Raw genomic sequence first — 11,907 nt, 5'->3', positions numbered from 1 at the left:
AAATGTAAAAAAAAAATTAAAAAAAATTATAGAATATTTTGTAGGGTTACTTGTCTATAAATACATGAACTTTCAATATTTTTTGAAATTTTTCCTGAACTTTATTTTTTGAATATAAATGCATGAACTTTGAATTTTTCTGATTTTCCCCCAAATGATAAAATTGAAGCTGATGTGGCTACTAAAATTTAGGCAATGTAATAAAATGACGTAGTTTTGAGTTAACTAATTTAGAAAATAAAAAAATAAAACACCACTTCATCAGTTTTCTACTAAAAACCATCCACTTCACATCTTTCTCCTTTATTTTCTCAACTAAATTGACACTCATTCCGGCAGAGACAGACGACGTCGCACCCCTGTGTGAGCTTCGTTAACCTCTGTCATCCAATTTCAACAAATTGTACTTATTTAACGCTGCCACTAAAGCTAATCACATGTTTGTGATGATTATAGTTATAGTTACCGTTGATTTTCATCTGTTGGAAGCCATAGTTTCTGTTGATTTTTATCTTTGAGTTGGATGGAGGAACGATAAGGCCATCCGCAACGCTATCTCTTATCCGTCTCTTAACCGTCTCATCTCTTAACTATTCATGGGCCCCACTGTACTTTTCAGCTCATCTCTTAACTAAGAGACAGCACCTGCAACCCTCCACCTCTTAACCATCTCTTAACCATCTCTTAACTATTCATTCAATTTCATTTTTTATTTTTAATTCTAACAAATTCAATTAATAAAAAACACACTTCATTATAAATAAAATAAAATTACAATTTAAAACACCTAAAAAAATAAAAAAGACATAATTAAAAAACTAGAAATTACAAATTGCACACTTAAACTCAAATAAAAAAAAATGGAGGCAAAGAAGCAGAAGAAGGAGTTCTCTAGTGACGATCATCTAATGGTTGCCAAATTTTGCCCAAATGTGCTCCATTAGATCCTCCTGGAGTTGGGCGTGGGCGGTAGAATCACGTGTCCTTGCCCGAATAGACAACCGCTCTTGCAAAGACGGATGCACTCCCGTTCGAGGCGGACTACTTGCGGTTGAGCTTCCCGGGGTTTCAGGGTCGAACCAATTTCCCGCCTCAGGTCCTTCGTCGGCGACAATCATGTTGTGCAAGATTATGCACGTATACATGATGTCGACCATATTCTCCATAAACCACCTGTCGAGCCGGGGCTTTGATAATGTTCCATCGAGCTTGGAGAACCCCGAACGCTCTCTCCACATCCTTGCGAGCAGACTCTTGCTTCTGCGCAAAAAGAGACTGCTTTTCGTCCGTAGGCCTGTTGAACGTCTTCACGAAGGTTGGCCACTTCGGATAGATGTCGTCTGCAAGATAGTACCCCATTTTATACTGGCGATTGTTAGCGACGAAGTTGATGGCCGGCGCTTTACCATTGAGAACTTCAGCGAAGAGGTCGGAGTTGTTGAGCACGTTGATGTCGTTGTTCGAGCCGGGGACCTTGAAATACGCATGCCAAATCCATAGCCGGTAGTCGGCGACGGCCTCGACTATAACGGTGGGGTGGGTGCCTTTGTGGCCGCTCGTGTATGACCCCTTCAACGCCACATGGCAATTCTTCCATTGCCAATGCATGCAATCGACACTCCCGAGCATCCCGTGGAATCCGTGCACTTGTTCGTGAAGACGAAGCAGAAACCGACAATCTGCGGTGGTTGGCTTCTTCAGAAATTCGGCGGTGAAGGCTGCCCGACGCCTTTGCGTAAGTTCAACAAACAAAGTCGCCCAGTGGATTCTCCAACGTGCAGGTATTCGTCGAACGCATCCGCCGTTTGTCCAGTAGCAACCTGACGGATCGCCGCAGTACATTTCTGGAGCGTCGTGTGGCTAGGACGGCCAACAGCGTCGAACCCTTCTCTGAAGAACTCTTCCCGTGCCGCCAATGTATTCGCGATATGCAAAAATAGCGGGCGTGACATACGGAAACGGCGACGGAAGTAGATATCTCCCCACACCGGGTTCGGACTGAAGTAATCACGTTCCAACCTTACGGTGGATGTATGTCCGACGTCGCCTAGGAGGCGCGGCGGCTTCCTCCTCCCTACGTCGATCTGCTTCTAGCGATTCTTCCATTATTCGACGCATTTGCTCAAATGGATCCATAATTGATTAAATTTGGGAGAAGAAAAAAATAAAGGAATGATTTTCTAGAAGTGATTGGAGAGGAAAGAAAGAGAGATGGGAGAATAGATGTGTGTTTGTGTGTAAAATGGAGAATGGAGAAGAGTATATATAGAATATATATATAAAAAATAAAAATTAAAATATGACCGTTCAACGGTAATATTACCGTTTTTTATTTTATTTATTTATTTTTTTTTTAGAAAAATCTGGTTTTTTTTTTTAAAAAATTGAATTATGACATCATAAATCAGACGCCCACTCGCAGGGTCGGCGAGTGGGCACGCCAGCAGCCCGCGCGCGCCACGTGGCGCCGGGACGCGTCGGGCGTCGAGACATCTCGTCTCGTCTCGTCGAGACGAGACGGGAGCCGCAACGCTGTCTCGATGCCGTCTCGTCTCGTCGAGACGAGACCGAGTCTGCAACGAGGCAGCGTTGCGGATGCTCTAACGCATGAAGGAGGCTGTCAATTTTTGAAATTCTGACTTTGACCTCATGATCTGAAAATTCGATTTTTTTTTATTGTGGTGGATCATTTTTAGTGGAAAACGGAACTGGGTTTTTATTTTTTTAATTTTTAAAATTAGTTAAATCAAAACTACATCGTTTTAGTGCATTGCCTTAATTTTAGTCGCCACATCAGCTTCAATTTTATCATTTAGGGAAAAATCAGAAAAATTCAAAGTTCATGCATTTATATTCAAAAAATAAAGTTTGGGGGAAATTTCAAAAAATGTTGAAAGTTCATGTATTTATAGGCAAATAACCCTACTTTGTATTATGAATAGGTGGTAAACACAAAGAAAAGACAGTAAAATGCACTGTTCTTCTTCCTTCTCCCATGTTTGGTAGCTCTGAATATTTTCAGCGGACCCGGTAGAATTTTGCCGGATCTCCCAAGAGTTGAGATTACAATCAGCTTTTCTAGCAAAACACTACCGGCGAAAATTGGTGGGGTAAGCTTCTCCCTTTCCTCTGAAACCTTGAAAACAAATTCTTTACCCAATTTTACCTCCTCAACTGACTCATTTATTTCACAGAACGGAAGCTTTCCGAGGCCTCAATACGAGGTGCTACCGCCGTTGTAAACGAATTCCGATCCAGGTATGTCGTGTTAGAGTTTGTATACTAGAAATCACGTTTCGAGTGATTGAATACTGTAAAACTCTTATTTTATTTTCCAATAAATAAAACAGATTATTTTTGTCATAATGTTGTTATGTTTTACATTTAATGGATGTTTAAGTCCTAGTATTCCGGTAAGATCAGCCCACACTGATATCGGGATACAGTTCGGGAACCAGAGAGAAGATTTGTGGTCTAGTACTCAAAGCATCAAGTGGAGAAGAAGCAAGCAACTAGCCATCTTCAATTCTTTGGAGAATTAATTAGGTATTTTTCTTCTCCGTAGAAAAGCATGTTTTAGGTTTCAATATTCTTAAAGCATGATTGATTCAAGTTATGAGCATGATACATGTGATAATTACGCGAATAGGTTTTGTCTAAATAATCTGCTAAATAGATCTGATTATTATGTGATTGATTTATTGTTTTAAACGCACCGCTTCCGCTGCCAGTTCCAACATGTCGATGGGCGTTGATTTCTTCACTGAGCACCAATTTCTCTTCTCCCCTTTTTGCCCTCTCACTTTTCCAATTGAAGATTGAAGACGACAAATTAAGCCTCGGTTCGAATATTTACCGGCTTTGCGAGAGAATTTTGATCCAGGTATGTCAGTGGCGTTGATTTCATCACTGATCCCCAAAATTTTGCATTTTTCCTATGAAATTGGGTGTAACCATGTGGTTTCCCCTCAAATGGTTGAGCTTCTTGTTGAATGTGTTAGAAACCAAGCTTTGTTGGATTGGGAAGTTAATGAACATGTAGATTTGTCTGTCTTCTTAGGCTCACTGCCCCCTCTGTTTGGATATTGCAATTTGATACTAATATTCTGTTACGGATGGACCCTTTAGAGTAGGATCTTACTCCTTAACAAAAGCTCAAGAAAGAATTGATACGTAAAGGAATCTCAAAGATATAAAAACTGAGATCAGTTGATTCATTAATTTGCCTCAATGAGGAGTACACAATTTATAGAGAGCTGTCAACTAACCACTACTATGAAATGGAAACGTGCTATCCTATCCACTGCTAGAAAATGGGAAAATGCAATAACCAACTAATAATGGAAACGTGCTATTCTATCCACTACTAGGAAATGGCAAAGAGTAAAGGCCAATGTCCTGAACATATGACCATTTTACCTTTTTGGTCCTAAACATTATCTTTTGGATTTTTTGGTCCTGAACATATGAAAATTTGATCATTTTGGTCCTCCGTCAACATTTCCGTTAAAAACTAACGGTCAACGGGTTTAATCCCGATTTTGACCAAATTAAACTTTTAATTCTGATTTTTAACTCCCTAATTAAATCTCTAATTTCTTTTTTAAATATTCTTTTAAAATCCCCTTATTTCTTGCGATCCCAGAAACGGCGAACCCGTCGACTCCTCCGCCCAGCTCCCGTCGCCCTCACACTGGTGACTGCCAGAGGCAGATTACTACTCCCTCCATCACCACTAGTCAAACTCTCTCTCTCTCTCTCTCTCCCTCTCTCTCTCTCTCTCTCTCTCTCTCTCTCCTAACCTCTCCTCTTCACCCACAAGAACAAATCCTCAATTCTGTCGACACAACCGAGAAGACTCCAAACCCACCGATGTCGTCGCCGAATCCTCACCCCTTGCCAGAATCGCTCCAAGCCGTCGGTGCTACATCACCACTGTTCCGTCACCCAATTTCAGCCTTAGGTTTCGCTACCTTCTTCCCCATTTCACTGTCCACCGCCGGTTAGCTTGCCGGGGGGGGGATGTCTCCTCCGCCAAAATAGTCCCGTCTCGGGGGTTAATTCTATTTTTATTCTAGGATACATTGCCCATTCCATCTTAATACTACATTTTTTTTAGCTTCCCAGTTTGGGAGAAACGCATGAGGATCATGCGTCTTCCGTTAATGAAACGCATCAGGATCATGCGTTTTACTAGAAAACGCATAACAATTATGCGTTTTTAAATTTTTAAATATTTTTATTTAAAGACGCATGACCCTCACGCGTCTTTCCCTAAGACGCATAAGGGACATGCGTCTCTATTTTGAACATAAAATACGAGCGACAAAGGCCCATTCTGAGCAAAAGATGAGCGAAAAAAAAGAGGCAGCGCGATTTTGAGCCAATTTCCGGCGATTTCTTCCATTTTGCCGGCGATTTCTTCCATTTTGTCGTTATATTTAGGTAAGTTTGTCTCTTACTCTTAATTATTGAATAATATTGTTAGACTAGGTTGGTTTTCCCTGATTTATTAAATTAGGGTTTATAGGAAAAAAATTGTCCCTAAATTTTGTATTTGTTATATTTTCTTATGCAAAAATCATGCAAATATTTGTGAGATTGTATTGGGGTGGTAAAATAGTTCAATTTCCACACTTGGGTATTTGTTATGATCCACCTCGGGCGAGAGGCTCCATTATATTGAATTTGTGGGTTTCGTATTCTGAATTAGTTGCAATGATATGTGGTGCAATGAGAATAGATATGAATCAACACGTCATTCAAACATCATGGAGACATTGTCTAGTCTTTGCATCTAGTATGAGTTATATATGTACTGAGATTTACACTGATCAAAGTGTGGAGTTTATGTTCAATGATGCTCAAAATTCTACTCGTTGTTGAATTGTTTGTTGAGTATTCACCTGTGAGAAGTTCAGAAATCACACCAGCTGTTGATTATGGCGCTGTTGATTGTGGTATTGGATCATCGGCGAGGGTTGAACATGTGAGCTCTGATCGTGATATGAGTGTTGCCGATGCTGTTAATGTTGGTGTTGGAATGAATAACGACTTAGATGTTGCAGATACCCTTGATGATAATACTACGAGATAATGATGAACCATTGTCGGCAGTAACATCTGAGGCATATGCTAGTCTAAGTGACGATTCTCTTGGTGATGCTTCTGATGATAAGATAGTAGTTTGTAAACCCGTTGTGCAAGGTGAACAACCACTTCCAAAATACATTCCCAAGGGGATGAAATTCTTTCACAAATTACCAAGTGGTCCTTCTGAAGTACCTGATGAAGTTGGTAATGAACACAACAACATGTACTGGGATGAGAGACATCCATATCGGATTGCTATGGGAACAAAATTTGACTCCAAGCTGCATGTGAAGACGGCTATGACTATGTGGAGTTTGTGGCATCAAAGAAAGTTTAAGGTCGTTGAGAGCAAGTTAAGAAGGTGGCGTGCCGTATGCAAATTTCCAGCAAGAACGACAGAAGATGGGGTAGCTATTATCAGCGAGACCGACGCTGAAAAAGCGAATGAATGTTCGTGGGAAGTTTCTGTTACACAAAGGGCCCATGATGATCTTTGAGAAATTAGGAAGTGGGTGAGACGGCATACTTGTGAAGGTCATCATGTGAATAGAGGACATGCTAACTTTTCATCAGCGATGATTGCTCTGTGTATACGACATCAAGTACAAGAAGATGTTGCTCTCAAGGCCTCGAACCTAAAAACCTATATTCATGAAAGATTCAATGTGGTAATCAGTTACAAGAAGGCATGGTATGCACGGAGAAAGGCTTTAGAGATTGTCTTTGGTGGATGGGAGGAATCATTCAGACAGCTACCAAGCTACATGCTTGAACTGCAGTCACAGAATCCAGATACAATTGTTGAGTGGAAGCACAACGAGCTTTTGAGTCATGGACATAAAAAGGTGTTTAGTTATGTTTTCTGGGCATTTGGTGCTGCTATACATGCTTTTCAGCTGGCCCAACCGGTTTTAACAATTGATGGGACTCACCTCCGAGGAAGATTTAAAGGTAAATTGTTTGTTGCTTGTGGTTTTGACACTAACAAAAAATGCTTGCCTATTGCATATGCTATTGTTGATGAGGAAACAGGCGACAGTTGGACATGGTTCTTGAAACATGTAAGAATTCATGTGGTGAAATACCAGAGGGAGGTGTGTATCATATCGGATAGGCATAAAGGAATCTTCAAGGCTATGGATTCTGATGAATGGAAAAAGGAGCCGAAATGTCACCACAAATTTTGTTTGATCCATGTGAGGAAAAATATCTTGCAGAAGTGCAAAGGTCCTATTGTGAAAAGCATGGTGTGGGCATTGGGTGCTACAACTCAAGAGCGTAAATATAAGAGAAGGCGGCGTGCAGTATATGAGAAAGCCCTGGTGCGATACGGCAGCTGAATAGGGCCGGAAAAGAAAATTGGTCTCTTTGTTACGATGATGGACTTAGATGGGGGTTACCTCAACAAACATGTCGGAGTGCTACAACAATGTGTTGAGGGGGGGGAGGGGTAAGAGAGTTGCGAATTAGACCTTTGATTGATCTCACATTTTGGAGAACGGTGGAATGGTGGACACAAAAGAAGATAAAAATACAGCACACCGAAGGTCGGTTAACACCGTGGGCGAGGGACAAACTTGCTGAGAATGATGCCAAGGGGCAAAAACATCACATTTCTGTACTTGACCGAGGATTAGGACATTACCAAATTTGAAGTCAGGCACGGTTAGAAGATGGGAAACCAAAGGGCAACAATGTACAAAAGGTAATGTTTGAAGATTCTAAGTGTACTTGTGGGAAGTGGCAGATGTGGAGAGTTCCTTGTTCACATGCTTGTGCAGTTGCTAGAGATAGAGGTATCGTTATGTTTGAGCTCATATCTACACAATACCACAAATCTAGATGGGAAGCACAGTATTCTGGTGGTCATCCATGGGATGCACCAAGACACGAAGATTATTGGGCTAAACCTGGATGGAAATTGTGCATCACCCCTGAGCAGTTGCTTCCTCGAAGGCGTGGCCGTGGTAGAAAAAAGAGGATACCTAATCAAATGGATGTCCGTGAGGAAGGTGAACCAAAAGCTCCCCGCCATTGCAGGAACTGCGGACAAGAGGGGCACGACCGAAGAAATTGCTCAGTCGGTCGTGTTATGTAGTTTCTAGCAGCTTATCTATACAAGTAAGTTCTTATAATCATTCATTGGAGAACTCATCCAAGCTCTTTTAGGTGATATTATTTCTTGCTTTAAGTAGATAATAATGCTGACAAAAACTACTTTCTTGCAGTGTCTTGAAGAAATGAAGGTTCTGCTGCTATGTGTGTCACAGTGTGTGTATTTATGTAGATGCAGTAATATTGGGGATTTGTAATTTATGTTCCTTTGATTAACTTATTTATGAATTCGGGTGATGATGTTGGTTGAAAGATTTTATGTATGCTATATATTTATATGAACGTGATCATTGTATATTTTATTTAATTAATTATATGTGTTGTTACTACTAATATTTGTTGTTAAAAAAAATGAAAGAACAATATTTTATTATTCAAAGTGGCATCTATTATTAGCCATTTCCACACTTATTAGTTATTAAAAAATTTGGCAAGAATTCATCTAAAAATATGACACCATAAACATGTTAATCAAGTAACAAAACATCAATATACGAAGAAAAACCTGTTCAAGAAAAAACTCAAGTACTCAAGGGGAAAAAAAAAGGTGCAAGTAAACAAAATTAACATAATATTACATTCTTCCATAATGAGCTACTTATATGACGATGGGGTGTATTTCGACGGTTGAATCCCCTTATTTTTCCTGGTTGATAATCTCTTCATTAATTTGTTCATGTACTTCCCAACCCCGGTGCGTGATGAACCCTCCGCAACTGGTCGAGGTTGTACATGGATGTTCTGAACCTCTTCTTCCTCATTTTCCTCTTCTCTGTCATCATTTTCTTCTTCAAATTCATTTTCTCCTTCTCCTTCTCCTTCATCATCATCCTCTTCTTCAACTCGTTGAGGAGCCACAAACTGATAATTTTGGAAGTATGAATCGACTGATGCTCAGGCTCCACTCCATTGCGGCTCATTTTGGCTTTGTGAGTAGGGGCGACGACTCCAATTAGGCTCAGGTTGGCTTGGGGAATAGAGGGGACGCCCCCACTGTGATTGCGACTCCTGACTTGGATAGAAAGACCATTGAGGTGGGTCATACTCAGGATTCATAGGCTCTGGCTGCACATAATCGGGATGCTTTTGCGACATCCTTATCTGTTTTGTGTAATTGTGTCCACCAGTTCGAGCACCCCCCACTCTATGACTTCGACGTGGTGGAATGTCTTGTCGTTCAAAAGGTATGACCACATCGTGGTGTTGGGAAGCCGGGTACTCCATGACATCGACGTGGTTCGTAGACTGAAGGACATGCCTAGCGATTTTACAAAATCGTCATATTCTTGGGTCTATTTCTTGTTCAGTAGACATATGCCAAATCTCCTGAAAACCCTCAACCTAGATAAAAAAAAATCATACAAATATCAATACGTATATAACACATGAAAGCATATAGTTTAATATCACAAGCTTACAAATAATCTCATCGAAGAAGCCGACTCGTTCATCCCAGCAGTTGACCGTACCCCCCCCCCGGTTGAGGTAGGTACGTCACTGTAATCTTGTTATACCACGCCATATATCCCGGACTCAATGGGATGTTTATGGACATCGTCGCGGCATCTACGGTTGTCTGGAACCTTTCATACCTCATGTCCCACTCCCCAATGAAGAACTGATGCGTCTTTTCCCAATCATTACCCTTCTTACCACGCCTATCATTTTTACCCAAATGATCAGCGTTTTTGAGCAACTTATCGACCGATTGAGGAATCTCCTAGTACCGATTGAATTGTCTGCGCACTCGTCCACTCGTCCAGCCTCATGCGCCTAGACATAGGCCCAACACACTAAATAAGTGTCACACATGGAGCATTGGTTCGCATCATTGCAATAGTCAGGCAGTAATGCGATCCACATATGGTGTCCACAGAAACTACAAACCAACAATACAAAGGCCAAATTAACAAAATAATAAATTCATAAATTAAGTTGACATAAAAATGAAATTCACCTGGCCAGGTGTAATCAAGGATATCTGATCACGGTAATGCTCCACCGAAAACATAGGAGCATTTCCTATTTGAGTAGTTCCTTTCCACCTATAAATAAAATTAATGTCAAAAAAACCCAAGATGCATAAACAAATAAATGTTTAAATATATCACCTAGCGCCACATGGTGTATACGGCTCGTGCACAGGCGCTACTACAAACGACGGCCTCAATGTAGGCATTCTTTCCCATGCCCAGAGCTGCAAAAGAATCATAGGCCCGCCCAACTCTTTCCTCTTGTCAACGGAAGCCTCGCACAGATAATGATACAAGTACAATAAAGCTGCACTTCCCCAACTAATATTGATTACCTCGTCCGGATCCTCAGATGCATTCAACCACATAAAAGGAATCTTACACCCCGTGGTGTCTGGTAGAATTAGTCCTCCTAACAAGATTAAAGCATGGCATAATCAGGTAGCCCATCACCCAAAGGTATCCTCGTTTGATTGATCAGAGCGGTCATTAGCATACCGCCTTGCTTTGTCTCGTATGTTGCATCGGGTATCCATCCCAACAAATATCGGCACTTGCTGGGCCAATCGGGATATCCGATATGATGATCACAACCTGTGAAAACACGACCGTCCGCTCTCAAACCCCACAGGACTTGCACATCTTCTAGGGTGACTGTCACCTCTCCAACCGGTAGATGGAAAGTATGTGTCTCCGGCCTCCAACGCTCAACCAAAGCAGTAATAAGCTTGTTGTCGACCTTCATCGACTTCCCATATTTGATCACGCCTCCAAAACCAAACATGTTAAGCCAATGCCTCACATTGACATGAATATCCACATCTCATGTCTTACTTTCCGTCCGGCGAACTTTGAAAATATGTGATGTGCCTTCCGTCAATAGTTTATTTGATATGTGTTGTTTCTGAAGATATAGAACTGACGGATCTTCAGGTCCATATAACAATTTCCCTCTAGAACTTGAAGTTGTCATCTAATCCTACAAGATATTCACAAAACAATAATTACAAACAAATAATTCACAAAACAATAACTACAAGATATCATTCTAGTGTGCTTGTTTAATACAGTTGCTCCAATAATAGACAAACTTTAGTAGAACTTTTATCTCATACTATGCAACTGAAGGCATAATGGTTAGGGGCCTATCCCACAAATAAATTAAGAATCCACTCAATTTAACAACCCAATGTAAGATGAATTCCTCACATTAATTTATGAATTTCGTCCATAAATTGGAGACAAAAAGACTTAACAAAAATCTCAAGATTCAACAATCATTCTTCACTAATTCAATGAATTTCACAACTTCAATAATTGGATAAATTTCACAAACATAGAGAATCAATTGCTTGCATATCATCAACAAAAATCCGTTACAATTAACAAAACAACAAATCATCGGACTAATTGAACAATTTCATCAAAAACCCTAATTTACAAAATCACCTAAAACCAAAACAAAAAAGCCAATAACCAACCAATAAGTGAAGAATGTTGAAGGATTGAAGAAAACTTACCGAAATAAAACGGAAAATTGGAAGAAGAAATCGCCAAGAATCGCCACTGCCTTTTTTTTTCCACGTTGTGCGTTCTGCGTCTGAGTTCTGGATTTGTGTTTAAATTCAAATTAAAGACACATGTGTGTTATGCGTCTTACTTATAGACGCATAAGCGTCATGCGTCTTTGGAAAAAATTTTAAAAAAATTGGAAAACGTAAAACTC

Source organism: Salvia hispanica, chromosome 5, assembly GCF_023119035.1.
Source record: "Salvia hispanica cultivar TCC Black 2014 chromosome 5, UniMelb_Shisp_WGS_1.0, whole genome shotgun sequence".
NCBI lineage: Eukaryota > Viridiplantae > Streptophyta > Magnoliopsida > Lamiales > Lamiaceae > Salvia > Salvia hispanica.
The sequence above is the reverse complement of the archived record's forward strand: the minus strand, read 5'-3'. Positions refer to the sequence as shown.